Genomic DNA, 16,452 nt, shown 5'->3' with positions numbered 1-16,452 from the left:
AAAAAACTTTTGGTTTTAAGTTATGAATAGGGCTTAAAAAGACCTTTCTTTTGATGTCTCACTCCATGAATTCGGAGGAAATTTTTAAAAATTCATTTTTTGCAGGCAAGGGGTTAACCTTGATTTTTTCTCGAAAAACTGAAAAAAATAAATTTGTAATTTTTTTACCTAAATGCATAGGACTGGTCAATGTGAACTCATATCTGAAAACCAAAACTCGTTTCGAGACTTTGGTCCGCAGATATATGTATGTATGCCTCCGAATTTAAGAAAAAATACGTTTCGATGCTAATAAATCAGCAACCAAGCCTCCAAAAAACTTTTGGTTTTAAGTTATGAATAGGGATTAAAAAGACCTTTCATTTGATGTCTCACTCGATGAATTCGGAGGAAATTTTTAAAAATTCATTTTTTGCCGGCAAGGGGTTAACCTTGATTTTTCTCGAAAAACTGAAAAAAATAAATTTGTAATTTTTTTACCTAAATGCATAGGCCTGGTCAATGTGAACTCATATCTGAAAACCAAAACTCGTTTCGAGACTTTGGTCCGCAGATATATGTATATGTATGCCTCCGAATTTAAGAAAAAATAAATGTTTCGATGCTAATAAATCAGCAACCAAACCTCCAAAAAAACTTTTGGTTTTAAGTTATGAATAGGGCTTAAAAAGACCTTTCATTTGATGTCTCACTCCATGAATTCGGAGGAAATTTTTAAAAATGCATTTTTTGCCGGCAAGGGGTTAACCTTGATTTTTTCTCGAAAAACTGAAAAAAATAAATTTGTAATTTTTTTACCTAAATGCATAGGACTGGTCAATGTGAACTCATATCTGAAAACCAAAACTCGTTTCGAGAATTTGGTCCGCAGATATATGTATGTATGCCTCCGAATTTAAGAAAAAATACGTTTCGATGCTAATAAATCAGCAACCAAGCCTCCAAAAAACTTTTGGTTTTAAGTTATGAATAGGGCTTAAAAAGACCTTTCTTTTGATGTCTCACTCGATGAATTCGGAGGAAATTTTTAAAAATGCATTTTTTGCCGGCAAGGGGTTAACCTTGATTTTTTCTCGAAAAACTGAAAAAAATAAATTTGTAATTTTGTTACCTAAATGCATATAACTGGTCAATGTGAACTCATATCTGAAAACCAACACTCGTTTCGAGACTTTGGTCCGCAGATATATGTATATGTATGCCTCCGAATTTAAGAAAAAATATGTTTCGATGCTAATAAATCAGCAACCAAGCTTTCAAAAAACTTTTGGTTTTAAGTTATGAATAGGGCTTAAAAAGACCTTTCATTTGATGTCTCACTCCATGAATTCGGAGGAAATTTTTAAAAATGCAATTTTTGCCGGCAAGGCAAAAAAACTGGAAAACATATATTTGTAATTTTTTTACCTAAATGTATAGGCCTGGTCAATGTGAACTCATATCTGTAAACAGTTGATAGTTTATTTTTTGCTGTAAGATCTTAATATAAATTGAAAAACACAACACGATAAGAGCCGCAATTTTTAGCGCATAGAGGGTATTCTATTTCCCACAATAAACAAAAAAAAAATAATAGAGTATCAAAATTGGAGATGTACTCTCGAGTTTCCTATTTAGATATTTGTTTAGTTACTCCTCTATTTGTATTTAATCAAACTATATATATACATTCTTGAGTTTTGAGAATACTTTTTCTAATTAGAATACTAATTCGTTAACTATGTTATTTTTAACGTAGCCAAAATTTTCATCTGAGTATTTACAACGAAAATGTGTAAATAGTACAGTTTATTTTAAAGAAAAAAATCTTTAGTGTTTGTAAATAACTAAGCGTCTAAAAAGCCAATCATCAAAAAATGCAAACATATAAAAAACCACTCCCAAGACTCTTAGAACGTTATTTATTGAAGGACATTAAACCAAACTAATCCTTTTCCATTTCGTTCAGTGAGCTGAATGATATATTCGTTCGCCCATTTTCATACATATCTAATCGAAATACTCACACGAAATACAAAACTTTTGGTCTTAAAACAACGAAATAACACTATATGGTAAACACTCCACGTTTTTTGACTTTGACTACGGTCGAATTGCTCGCAACGAAGAAGAAGAAGCAAATTAGGTATTGAATTTTATGTAATTTTATGCTACTCGTACTTACATAATCCTGTTGTGGAATTCATGAACAAAAGATGTTTTAAACAATAAGTTAAACATTTCTTTGTTCTTATATCACTTATTGAACAAAACTTGCTCCAGATGACTGTCGTATTTTAGGGAAATTAAATACGTAGGTAGGTACCTATAAGTAAGTATTGCAAAATATGGAGAACTTAACATGATTCTGATATTCTTTTCTGGTACTACTGATACTCTTAAGTTTCGCCAAGGTTTAACAGTTGGGCTCATCAGTTAGATGCTGTTTCACCCTTCTGTGAACATTCGTACACCTAAAAATAACACTGCCCGTGGTCAGGTCGAAGTTTACGTAAACAATGTAGGCACGTATATTTTCTTTTTTTTTTGTTTTGTTTATTTTTAGTGGGAGAAACGCATTTGGGCTAAAGGTCACTAAAACTTTTAATTTGAATTTCCTTCCGTTAAAAATAAACAAAATAAAATATAAATATTCATTGTTTACGTTCTTCTCCTTGGTTTCTTTCCAAAATGTGTTACCTACTTCCTTTAAGGAATCCTTTTCCAAAAAACACTGATGTACGAGAAAAATAAGCGTGGAACATGGCGGAAGTATTCAAAAATAACATCGAAATTTTTTTTAAGTTTTCTGAAAAGATCAAACACAAAATATTGTAGAGAATATATGGGATTTTTTTTAATTTCTTTAGTGAACCGAGAGCCCATAGACCACAACAAATTTTGGGAGTGAAGGAATCGTATAATCAAAATGTAAGTAAGCAGTTTTATAGCTATAATGCGCTCTGGTCCTGATATCGAAAAAAAAACTGGCAGGTTTAATTAGAGGTTTTATAAATATAAGGACTGATTTTCTATCATGTTCCTTAACTTGAAGGTCTCAATCTTGAAAATGTAAAATTACTATGAGAACAAAATTCTTTTTAAATAAAAAGGGGTAGCTTTGGTCGTTTTTAAAAAAGTGTCTGCCAAGTATTCTGAGCTTAAAAAACACCCAGACTTTTAAATTCGATATCAGGATCAGGACGCATAGAGCTATAAGATTGCTTTCATAAATGCTGGTTATACCTCCACTCCCAAAATTTTCTGTGGACTCTTAGGGATGAATAATTCATATTCGAAAAATATCTTAAGCATTCGTTCAACCGAATCCTTACTCATAGTCATAACTGGAGTCGAAATTTATCTCAAGTGAACGTCTGAGGAGGCTTTTTTACTTGAGGAAACGCTAAAGTTTTTTTTCCAATCAGTTGACATTAAACGCAAGTGCCATTGAGAGCGTTTGTTTTTTTAATATTTAACAATTAAATTTTAGACCCTCTTGACGAAGGATATTTTAAATAGTTTGTATTTATTTATTTTTAAATATTGTTTAATCTCGACAAATCAAACCGATGGAATAAAAAAATGTGTTTTTGATGACAGTTACATAATTCAAATCAGTCAAATTTTCGAGTTCAAGAAAAAATTTTCCTCAAGACAAGATTTTTCTTTACTCAAGTGACAGCCCTATTTTCAATTCTCAAATTTTAAGAGCAAATTTTTCAAAGTTTTCATTCGTTGCAACGGAATTAAAGTATAAAATAATAAGAAAAAAACCAGATTGAACAGTAAATCTTAAGTCTTAATAAGCCAAAAATGTTGGAGACAAATGCGACAATTTTTTTTCCCTGGTTGAAGGAAATCATTGGATTGAAATATCAAAAAGTTAATATAACTTTTGCCACTAAACGAACATAAGTTGTAAATATGAATCAATTCTTAACAACTCGACCTTAGCGCCATCTATTTTGAATAGTTATCTATAGGTAGGTACCTTATAAAAAAAAATTGTTAACGTTTGATTGGTAAGTATAGAATTTGTTTATTAAATCACAACAACGCCATCTGCTGTATGTTTTGCAATGTAAGAAACTCACGAAAGTATTTAGAACAAGTCTTAACATAATCGGATTAACAGTATTGGAGAAGGCCATCGACAGGGGCGTACACTCCCTTGGGGCAAGTGGGGCGACGCCCCGGGGCCCCCGACCGACCTCAGGGCCCCCACTGGAGACAATGCAGAGAAGGAAACTGTTAGCATAAATTGAGTTACGAAGTAAATTCAAATGTATTTGAATCACTTCGGGTACAAGGGAGACAAATTATGTCATTCAGTGTAATGTATAATGCATTGGTAGTGACACAATAATATTGATCTGATAAAAAGGTTACCCCAGGGGCCCCCAAAAAAATAAACTGCTTTTTTAAAAGAAAAATTATAATTTTATCTAAGGGCCCCAAAAAATCTTTGCAACCACAAATAATACATTAAGGGCCCCAAAAAAGCAAAAAACAACTTCAAGTCAGGGCCCTGCAGGGGCCCCAAATGCTTTTACTTCAGGACTTAAAAAAAAAATTAAATTAAAAAAAAAAATTTTTTAAATTATTTGTTGATGGATTACTAAATATTACTTTAGGAGCCCCAAAAAATATGACTTCGGGGATCCAAAAATATTATATGAAGGGTCCCAAAAAATAATTTTTCAGGAAACCCTTTAGTTGAGAGGCAATCAAATATTAATTTGGGGGCCCCAAAATCTATTAGATACTAAGGAGAACAAAAATATTCATCAAATTTTCTGATGACATGACAAATATTATTTGAGGATAATCAAAAGTTATTACTTCAGTGGTTCAAAATAATCAATTGGAAAATTAAATATCAATTTAGGGGCCCCAACATAAATACATCAGGGCCCAAAATAAAAGCATTACGTTATTGATGGCATTCCGAATATTACATCAGAACAGAGGCCCCAATACCTATTAATTCTTGGCTCCAAAAAAAAATTATATTATATTTTAGGGGCCTCTAAGCATTTAATTTTGAGGCCCCAAAAATAATTTTTAAGGGGCCCCAAAATCGACGATGATGGAAAATCAAATGTGTACACATTACTTCAGAACAGAGGCCCCAAGAACTATCAATTCTAAGCCAAAAAAAAATTTTATTTTTCAGGGGCCCCAAAATAAATTATGTCTGATGATGGAAAATCAAATATGTATTTATTACTTCAGAACAGAGGCCCCAAGAACTATCAATTCTAAGCTTAAAAAATTGTTATTTTAGGGGCCGCTAAATATTTAATTTTGGGGGCCCCTAAATTAATTTTTCAGGGGCCCAACAATAAAAAAAAATAAGTTTGATGATGGAAAATCAAATATGTACATGTTCATATTATTTCAGAACAGAGGCCCCAAGAACTAGGGCCCCCACGACTCAACGTACGCCACTGGCCATCGAATACAAACATACATACAAACAAACATGGAATTTATCTATTTATATATGAAGGTATATAGGTAATGTACACAGATTGATACACTGAGGGAAAAGCTACAATAAAACAACGTGAAATCAATGAAAACCACATTGATTTAACTATTATTCGGAATGATTTTGCGTTGAAGATGAACATTTTAAAATCAAAGTGGAAAAAAGTTAAACTTTTGATGGTTTCGTATCCGAAAATCATATAACTAAAAGTATTTCATCTTTGAAACAACGACGTTTCAACATCAATATATTTTTTCCCTCAGTGTAGACACTTTGTTTTTAAAATTCTCAATTTCCTGGAATTTGTAAAGCCCTTTAAATTTGTCTGTTCCCCTATTTATTATCAAGCGATGTGGGGTGTATTATTCATGTACTCGTACCTACATATCTACTTTACTATTCCAGTTTAAAATTTAACTTCATAAATTATGCTATTAATCCATCAAAGTGTTGTCAGAGACTTTAGTGGATATTTTTTTTTTCGAAAAGATGTTTATTTTTTGAATGTGTGTATTGGTATGGAGGTCCACCAATTTTCAAAAAACACAAATACGTTCATTCACTCACCCACTTCAAACGACATAGAATCCTTTTATTTTCTCAACTTTACCCAATTTTGCTGTTCAATTTCAATCTGTATTAAAAAATATTGACATCCGCAAACGAGAATGTGGGAAAAAGGGAAATCCAAATGGATTACCATATCCCCGAAAAATAGAGCAGTCAGGACAAAGGTCAGATATTTTCTTTTTTTTTTTGTGTGTTGTGTTGTGTTGTTGCCAGGGTTTTCTACGCAGAAAAGGCTTAGTATATATGTATGCATGTGGATGTGTGTTTGTATGTTGCTGATGGTAGACATTTGTTAAGGACACCCGACAGATGGATGGATACTATAGGCGAACAAATGTTAAGGGTATTTCTCCCCGATTTGTTTATATGCGCACACATCGAAATGGGTTGGAATTTGTGCTCATTTTCATTTTAAATTTTTATTGGGGGGCATTCAAAAATGTTTTTGTTGCAGGGTGTGAACATGGGATGAGCAAGACAAGGGTAACATAAAAATAAAGTTCTTTGTATTGAAAAAAAGTGATTCTGATTAAAGTGGATTGAATTGGATATTGATGGCCTCTGTGGTATTGTTCGAAAATCGGCCAATTTGTCCGGAGCTTTGATTTTCAATGGGTTGCTATAATTTTTTTTTTATTTTTAGGTTTTATTTTTAAGATTGTTTTTGAGAGTATTTCCCTTGATCTTTTAAAAATGGTTTCATTACAGTTTTTATTGACTGAAAATAAAAACATTAATGAAGCGAATATATTGTTTTCGCTTTAATTAAAAATTAGGAGTTTTAAGTGATAAATTTACAACTCTTGTTAAGTTGTAGGTACTTAAAGTTTTAGTGGTGTTAAAAAATATGTCGAACTTGTCATACAATTTTTTAGGTCATGATTATCTATGTATGTACTTCATATATGTAGATATAAGACGAGTTTTTTCTTATAATAGGTACCTACCTAAAAACTTCTGATCTCTCTTTCAATGAATATTGTGATTTAAAAAAGTGTTCTATTTCCGGATTGAATAAATGAATATGTTTCAACAACTATGAAGTAATGAGCTCCACTTAGAATCTAATGTAATTCTAATAGTATTAATTTTAATATACATACATACGTAAGGATTATTATCAAAATATTAATCTCATTTTCTTCTGTGATGCTTACAGATTTAAAGGACATGTTAGTTATTATGTGGAATTTAACATTATCCTATTATGCACACATATTTTTGATTTGATTCAACTTTATGGCAATTCATTAGAAGTATATACTTGTTAGTGATGGGAACTATCGAATAAAAACTATGAAAATATCGATAGTTGTAAAATATTCATTCATTCGATAGTTTTCAATCATTCATTCATTCATTTAGTTACTATTTTCATTCGAATATTTTTTTCATTCGATAGTTTTTTATTCGATAGTTTTCTCATTCGAATAGTTTTTTAAACTCTAGTTTTTTTATACGATAGTTTTCTCTTTCGAATAGTTTTTTTTATTCGATAGTTTATTCGACTGTAGTTTTTATTTGATATATGTATTTTAATCGAATGAAGGAATGAAATATTCGACAGTTCAAATCATTCAGTTACTAACTATCGATAGTTCAAATCATTCGATAGTTCCCATCACTAGTACCTGTCATATTTTACCTACTTCTGTGTCCTAAATTTTATAGTTGAGCAAAAAAGTGATATAGTTCGCAGATATAGGTATTGCCGCTGAGTGACTTTAGTCGCTTTTTGTTATCTGAGCACTCACTGACAATTTGGCTGATCCATAGTCATTTTGTGGAACAAGTATTTCAGTTGAATCTGATTTTTTTTCTTTCAAATATTTTAGATTGGGAAAAGTATATAATATACTAATTACACTGGTCAACAAGGTTTTTGCCACAAGAACCAAAATATACTTTTCTAGTAGTTTTTGGGGTGCTGAATCCGAATCTGAAGTCAGAAAAATTTGATTGGCCTTCGTTTTTGAAATATTACCGTTAGAAAATGTCAAAAAACGTAATTTTGGCTGTTTTCGAGGAGTAATTAATTGAGATAATAAATAAATAATAAATTTGTAACGGTGCCTATAAGAGCTAGTTTTATTCATTCAAAAAATGTTTAAATCTTTCCGATATCTCTTTTATTGCCCGAGTTATTTAAAGTTTAAGTAGCGGTCTTTGAATCAGAAACAACACTGGCCAACCAAATTACACTTTTTTTGCCACAAGAATCAAAATATACTTTTCTGAAGGCTTTTGGGTTGCTGAACTCGAATCCACAATCAGAAAAATTCTATTAGCCTTCGTTCTTAAAATATTACCGTTATAAAATGCAAAAAAGGGTTTTTTTTTATAACGGTTATATTTCAAGAACGAAGGCTAATAGAATTTTTCCGATTGCGGATTTGAGTTCAGCAACTCAAAAACCTTCAGAAAAGTATATTTTGGTTCTTGTGGCAAAAATTCTGTGGCCAGTGACTTAAACTTTAAATTAAGTTTAGTTTCTCTTTGGCTTATTAACTGAAACTAAAGATATCTCGAGCAATAAAAGAGATATCGGGAAAATTTAAACAGTTTTTGAAAGAAGAATATCTGTTCTTATAATAACCATTACAAATTTGTTTATAATGAATTACCCCACATAAAAACAGAACCTCGAAAACAGCCAAAATTACGTTTTTTGACATTTTCTAACGGTAATATTTCAAAAACGAAGGCCAATCAAATTTTTCTGACTTCAGATTCGGATTCAGCACCCCAAAAACTACTAGAAAAGTATATTTGAATTCTTGTGGCAAAAAAAAAGTTAAATTTTGTTGACCAGTGTTATTTGGTCAAGTTTCACAGAAGGATTTTTTTTGACAGTCAAGATCTCAAAAATTTTGGGAAAAAATCGGTTAAATTTTCATTATTTCTACGAGATTTGAGTGCTAAGCACCTACCTACATAGATTTAGGGACAACTGGAAACGTAGCACAATTTTTATAAGTTTATCAAATTAAGATTATTTTTTTCCAGCGTCTTTCTTGTTTGAAACGTTTTTAAGACTTATTTTTTTTTTCTGTAAAAATGAACCTTTTTCCAGATAGCGACTTTTGCGACAAAAATGCAACTAATTTAATTTAGTTTTGCGACCATTTTTTCAAAAACATTTTGTTGGTTGCACTTTGAAAGATTGAATAAAAAAAAAATTAAATAAGTAATGTTTTTTCTATCTGGATCTTAAAATCTTGATGCTTCATCTTCAACGCTAAATCGTTCCATATAATAAATTAAATCAATTTGGTTTTATTAATTTTACGTTGTGTTACTGTTTTTTTTCCCTAGGTGCTCTCTTAACAAAACAATTTTAAAATCGATTGTTTTTCTTCAGGTGGAGTCAATTTAAAAAGTTACTTCGGAATCTGTTTACTATGGTCCGATTTTTATGGTTTTTTTCAACTGAAAATAATTATTTTTGTCAAATTTTTAAATAATATCTGGTAAAAGCCATATTATTCACATTTTATAACTACAATCTACAAATGAAACGAGTTCTTATTAAAGTTAGTTTTTCTTCGAGTTTTGTCAAAATGTGTTCAATCTAGTTTACAGAAAAAAAACTTTAAGGCTTATAGAATTATATGCAAAACTTGAAGATAATACAATTCTCTACAAAAGATGGTTTATCTTTGGAAAATTATGAGTTTCTGTGATAGCGGGAAGCGCAAGATAACTTTGATGATCTGTTACTGTGAGTGAGTAATTCATTAAGTAATAGTTTTTGTGATTTTTGAAGCTCTTTATCTCAGGAAATATGTACTCATGCTATGTAGTTGAAGTTTTCTGAAGTGATTGCTTCAAACAAGTTCTTCGAGTTCGTCTTATAAGAATTCTATAAGGTTGCAAATTTCAACTTGTAATTACTTTTATTTTGAAATCAAATAATACTACATATTCGTTTGAAACGTTTTTAATAACCTTGCATATCAGATCTTTAAGTTAACTTTTGATCTCCATTAAATTTTTCAGCATTTTGAACTCACAAAGTATTAATATGTGTAGGTATGTTGTCAAAAGAAAATTAAAACAAAAATACTTCAAAAAGTTTACATGAATAAAAATGTTAATTATAAAAGTGTGCAAAATGTCTCACAGCCATGTCAACCAATCATCTGTGTAAATATTTGGTGACAAGCATTTCAAAACATTTCGCATCCTTCAAACGCTATTCTGGGCAAGAATAAAATATTTACAGGTAGGTACCTAACTAAATAAAATGAAAAACCAACAGAGGAACAAACCCTTTCCATTCCTAGAATTTTTCATTATTAATTAAAAAGCAAAACAAAAAAATAAAAGGAGAAAATAAAAACAATTTATAAAATTCAAAATCTCTGGAATGTCCACTTTTTAACAACAAAGCGAAACACAACACAAAATAAAATTAAAAAAAAAAAAAAAAAAAACATGTTGATAATTTAAAATTCCATTTCAATTAAGAAGATGTGAGCAGAGCAGGACACAAACGAAAAGGGACATTCAAACCCAGCGCGTCCAGTCACAGCAGTTCGACACTGTTTTATCTGCTTTACGCTTTACGCTGGCATACTGGTACGAACCTTGGTGCAGAAGGATGACTTCAAAAATGTAGAGGAAAATAGAAAGTAGAAAATACTGTACAGTGAAAAATAAACAACAACAAAAAAAAAAGGTATAAAAGATTATTAAAATGGAATTTTCTTCTTCTAGATGTTTTTGGGGGAATTGAAAAAGTTTTATGAGCTCTTTTGATAAAATATCTTGTTATATAAGAAAGACCTTCTCTGAAGTGAACATAGACCACAAGCTTTAGAAGTTGTGAAACATTTTTAAATGATATTAAAACAACGATCGTTTGATATTCTTTTTGATAACAATTAAGAAGGATTATGCTAACTACGTTAAGACATGCATTTTTATTTTGTATGAAAAGAAAAACTGACATAGCGATCGATAAAAAAAAACACATTTGTTTTAAAAGGGCTATCCGTAGAACATTCTAGGATGATTTTTGACTTCATGCTTACGAAAGGGTTTCACTATTTTCAAAGTTGTCTTGAATTAATATGGGGTTGTTAGGGTAGAGTTGCCTATTTTCGGCCGTCTCCAGTTTCCGGCCACCTTTCGAAAAATCGTTATAACAAGTGATTTCGAAGAGGTTTATTACAAATTTTTGTTCGTATGTGTTCTAACAAATAAGAGAACCGCATAAGAGCAGAATTTTGGAATAAACCCTATGAAATTCTTAGGTAATTATAACGATTTTCCGAAAGGTGGCGGAAACTGGAAACGGCCGAAAGTAGGCAACTCTACCCTTTAAATACTCAAAAACCATGTAGATGTAACCCATTTTATGGTCTCTCAAATTTATGATTTCAAATACCGTGACCTTCAAACTAGCGTAGTGCATATCGGCAATGAAATTAGAAAAAACTAGTTATTTGTTTACTAATACTAGCTCAGGCAAGTTAGTACCTAAATTAATTCGCATTTTACGCGGGACAAAATTTTTTTCATGGAATGTGTTCGGGTGGTTGTCATTATTATAGTCAATTTGTTGGGATGATTGGACGTCGGGCGCAGCCGCTATCTTGGAAAAGAGATTGGTATCGTTTTTATTGAATAGCTTCATTGTTATTCATAATTTCTAGATTTCAATTTAGTACTAAAATTCTTAGTTATGTAATTTTTGCAACAAAAGACCGCATTTTAGACGTAGTTTATTCGTAATTAAATTTTTAATAAAGTGCGTAGGGGTACCATCTATACTATTGATGTTTTGGGACTTAAAGCGGATTTTCCGTTTCTTCCAAAATCACACATTCACCTCAAAAAATTTGAGGACTTTAGGTTTCTTTGTTCCTATTTCATCTTTAACTCCAATTTTGAATTTCATCAGTGTTTCATGTTTTCTCACATGGGTTTTGGACTTTTGGTTCAAACCACGCACTCTCTAAGCAATTTTCATCAGGGCTATTTAAACCCGAACGTACTCAAAAATGCCTTCGTTCAATCTGCGGGCTTATACAATAGATTTAGTGTATAGTATTCTACAATAAAGTAATTACAAAAATTATTTCACTTTGATCGTTTTGTCATATTTCCAAATATTTTATTATTGATTTAACTTATTCATATTTATTTTTTTATAATCGATATAAACGATGAACTCTTTAAAATGTGTCCTCCTAATAAAATAGTCAACTATTGACCCCCCAGCAGATCAAAGAGTGCAGTAGAATTCTTACATATAGCTTCAATGGATAAAATCTGTCCAAAATTTCAAGTTTCGTGTTGTTTGAATGGGAGAGAGATTTTTCAAAAACCATGAATATTTGTTGAAACTCTTCAACAACAATGGATATTTTTGGTAAGTTCAGTGACTTTACTGTGATTAATTTGGAAACATAAGATTTTTTTCTGGCTTATTTGACAGATACATATTTGAAAATTTACTAAGTCTGGCAATTTTAAACAATGCCGCCGCCGTTGAAGTTTTCGACCAACATTTATGTCCTAATTAATCAGTGAAATGAAAAAGGCATAGAACAAGAAAATGTGAATGTTCCTATTTCTATAAATTCTTATTTTACTGTTAAGCGTAAACAATACGAATCCAATGTTCAATAAATTTTTCCCAGAACTAGGATTTTTTATGGCTCAAATGTTGGATTTTATCAGCATATCATATATGAAAGGATTCCTTTAACAAAGAATTTACCATAATGGATTTAGCTTTGTTAATCTTGGGAAATTATTCAAATAGGTAGAAAGCAAATATTGTATTTAAATATAAATGATCAAACATTTTTAAAATTTCTCATTGTAAACGTCATGTTTGGAAAGTTTCAAATTTCAATCCCATACATAATTGAGGAGCAAATTAAGTTCCTCGGTTCTAGCATTGTGCTTTTATCTTATTTTTTACATTTATTCGTAAGCAAAGCCAAAAAAAAAATTATAACACAAAAAGTGGTGTGGAAAATAATATATATTGCTTATAAAAACATAACGGTTTTCTTAATTGTCTCCAAGTTTTATAGACACTTTGTGTTACACTACTTTGCGGATTGCCACCAAGTGCCTTTAATTAAAGTTTTTAACCAAACTTAAAGGAGTGTACTTTGCTTATGCAAAGTATATTCAATGTTTCGTTTAGTGTATAATTAATCCAAACCAAATGTCTTTCCTTTTAATTAAACAGAAATTTTATGTAAAATGATTTTCATGAATCTGAATAAATTAAATATTAAATTTCTATGGTTTCAAAGTTTTAGTAAAATTTTAATTCTATACCAAACTATTACTTACAATTTTGACTTGTGATAAATGAAGGTACTATAGGGAAAGTTTAGGATTCGTTAAAAAATATATTTAAGCTACAACAGCTGAATCCAAAAAAGCGATTTTATTTTTTATACTTGACAAAAATTTTTTTCTTAGGACCAGAACGAAATTTTGAAATTTGTCAATAATATGGACGTTAATTAATGTCGTTTTCGATTGGAGGTCCAGAAGCGTCCGGAAGCATTTAGAAGTCTTTGAAACTGTTTTACTGGCACGAAAATGACAGGCAAAATGTTTTTCAGAAGAGAAATTCTCTTCTCGATTTAAAATCGGAATTCACTCAAGAAGCACTTATACATGAATATTTAAAAGTCAAATTAATCACTCAATCTTTTTTTTTTTATTTTTTACCGACTTCCAGAAAGGAGGAGGTATTCGATTCGTCTGTGTTTTTTTGTGTTTGTTACCTCATAACTTTGGACTGAGTGAACCAATTTTGATAATTCTTTTTCTATTGGAAAGCTGGTGCCTGCAGTGTGGCCCATTTCAATTTCGTTTTTTTTTGTCTGAGTAACTTTTGAAAATTCAAGCCAAATTTTTAAAATTACTTCATTCTTTTTCCAACTTTTCAACTTTTAAAAGAATTTTTGAAAACTACTTAATTAAGTTTTCAAAATTTTGTAAAATTGACGCGTGTTTCATTTTCGAAAATTTAATAAAGTAATTTTTCAATTCACGAGAATTTTATATTTGTCTACTCTCTTTATATATTAATACAAAAATGTATAACGAGAGAAACAGCGAGCACGATCAGAGTACATTTTGGCCTTAGTATGTAGAAAGTTTTTAAAAGATATAGGCCAAAATTCCAATTAAATTTTGTGTGAACTTTTAACCCACTTGGCTGGGTTATTAGTCCATAATTGATTTGTGGACTTACAACCCATTCAAATGGGTCAAAAGTCCATTATGGACTTTTGGAATTCATTATTTTTATTTGGAACGTATTTCGTACGTGTTGATCATTCTAATGAATGATCAACCAAAAATATACACACATTGGTTTAAATTTTTGAGAATATTTCTCTTACTATATCTTCAAACTTTAAATTTGCTATAATATAATCATCACAATTGAATCTACAAAAGCATGACACTCAAAAAGCAATATTCTTCACCCAAACTAATAACCACAAATTTTATCGCTTTATCGTTGAGGTATTTTCTCTTTTTTTTTCTTTCCTTAGGACAACAAACAATTTGAGTTCAATTCAATTCACTTACCAAGAACTGTCAGCCAACATTTATACTTCACTTTTCTTGAAAAGAACTTCATCTATTCGTTATACTTTGAAAACTCAACGTTCAAGAAGAGTTATTTTCCTTTTCATAAAGACGAAAATTCCTTTACTAAAGGTTGCCTTTAGATAAGTTAAATTGCATTTTCTTTCTCTCTTCACGTCAAATCAATCAGTAAATGGACAAAAATCTTATAGAAGAAACTGATAACAACAACAACAACAACAAAAAATAAAAAAGAATAAACAACAACAATAACTTCCTTCTAAGCAAACAATTTGATTTAGCCCAGGAACAAGACCGATACCAATGCGATGCCGATGATGGTTGGTTGTGCTTTCTTGTTGGAATAGCAATTCATTTTTTTTTTTTATCTATTGGTCAAACAAACTCTCTGTCGGTAGCCAGAAATTGTTTTGATCGAATAATATAAAAGCACGCAGGAGAATGGAAGTTTATACATCTACGCGCACTCAAAAAGAAATGTAATGAAACGGGTTGAGCAGCTAAAACTGCCGGATAACTTGGCTCCTTTACAAAGTGTAATAACTAAATTTTGGTTCTTCGATAGAAAAGATTTCAAGAAAGATTGCTCACTTACTATTAATGTTGTTGGTTTTGTTACATTTGCAGTGATTTGGGGTTGGCTTTAAGTTATTGGCGGTTGTATGAATCATTTATCAATTAACCACAGATTAAATTACCATTGCCTCTTGGCGTCAGGCAGACCGTTTGTGGTATTAATATAATTACCAATGAAAATATGATGAATATTGTACGCTTGAGAGAAGAACCATTACCTTAACTCATTTTAACATCAATAACTTAAAAGTGTTGGTAGTAATTCAAAAAGGTCACATCTCCTTAAATTAAAAATGTTCAGAATATGTAAAAAAGAAACAAATTATCTGCTCCTGTGCAAATGGAATGTCCATTGTACTATTATATGGATTCATGGCCCGCGTGTACAAGGACGAATTAGGTATTAAATGGAAAATGGCGTTGAGCATGCTCTGTGTGTGAAATATTTTCAAAATCGTTCAATGGAAAGTCGAGATATTTGAGGTTAAGGTTGCTGATCTCAAAATCAAGATTTCGTAGATTGAAAAATAAATGACGTAAAAAGATCATATTGGTATCAAATGAAAAGTATTACTGTCTAATCTGTATCATATTAATATTTTTGTATGATTTTTGGACATAAACCATTTAACCGATTTCAACGAAAATTTTTGTAAAAACAAAATTAAGTACCCTTAATTTAAAAGTAAAAAAAAATTTCACAAAAATCAATTTTGGATTTTTTTTTAAATACAGGGTGTCTCAAAAGTAATGGATCAAACGAAATATGCTGATAGGCCAACTTTACGGCTCTCAGAATTTGGTAACTTGATGTTCATCCCAAATCCTTACGGTTTTCGATTTAATACAGTTTTTGTGAAATTTCGAAGAATCCCGACTTTGCATCAGTATTTTGCTTCCTCCGCTCATAATTGATTTTTGTTTTTTACAATTCTTTCACTAAAACATTGCCTAATAATAAGAAATAATTAATTTATCAAAATATTTCTTATTTCATACTCCATTTTGCTGCAAATTAATTAACAGTTCCATGTTTTATAAAAACTCAATTTCTTTCTTTTATTTCAGAGCAACACCCTGAAAAAAATTTGTTTGATGTGGTTGGTTTATTATTTTGAAAACTTGCCGTGTTATTGCAGTTTTCAAAAATGTATACAAATTTCCAAAGTTGAAATTAGAACGAAAGATATTTGAATTTGAATGTAAAAAAACAGACGTTTTCAGAGCAA

General features: G+C 30.5%; 1 long non-coding RNA gene across 2 annotated transcripts; it reads left to right on the top strand.

Moving 5' to 3' along the window:
• The first annotated feature begins 12,121 nt into the window (after positions 1 to 12,121).
• On the top strand, positions 12,122 to 15,938 carry LOC129915333 (uncharacterized). 2 transcript variants are annotated; one of them, XR_008772278.1, is made up of 3 exons: positions 12,124 to 12,425; positions 12,492 to 12,613; positions 14,590 to 15,938. It is a non-coding gene; the product is annotated as an uncharacterized LOC129915333 (long non-coding RNA). The 2 variants fall into 2 exon arrangements; XR_008772279.1 differs by lacking the exon at positions 14,590 to 15,938 and having other exon boundaries at positions 12,122 to 12,425; positions 12,492 to 12,698.
• Positions 15,939 to 16,452: the final 514 nt, after the last annotated feature.

The sequence above is a fragment of the Episyrphus balteatus genome, chromosome 3 (assembly GCF_945859705.1).
Source record: "Episyrphus balteatus chromosome 3, idEpiBalt1.1, whole genome shotgun sequence".
NCBI classification, from domain to species: domain Eukaryota; kingdom Metazoa; phylum Arthropoda; class Insecta; order Diptera; family Syrphidae; genus Episyrphus; species Episyrphus balteatus.
This window is presented reverse-complemented; position numbering and strand designations above follow the sequence as displayed.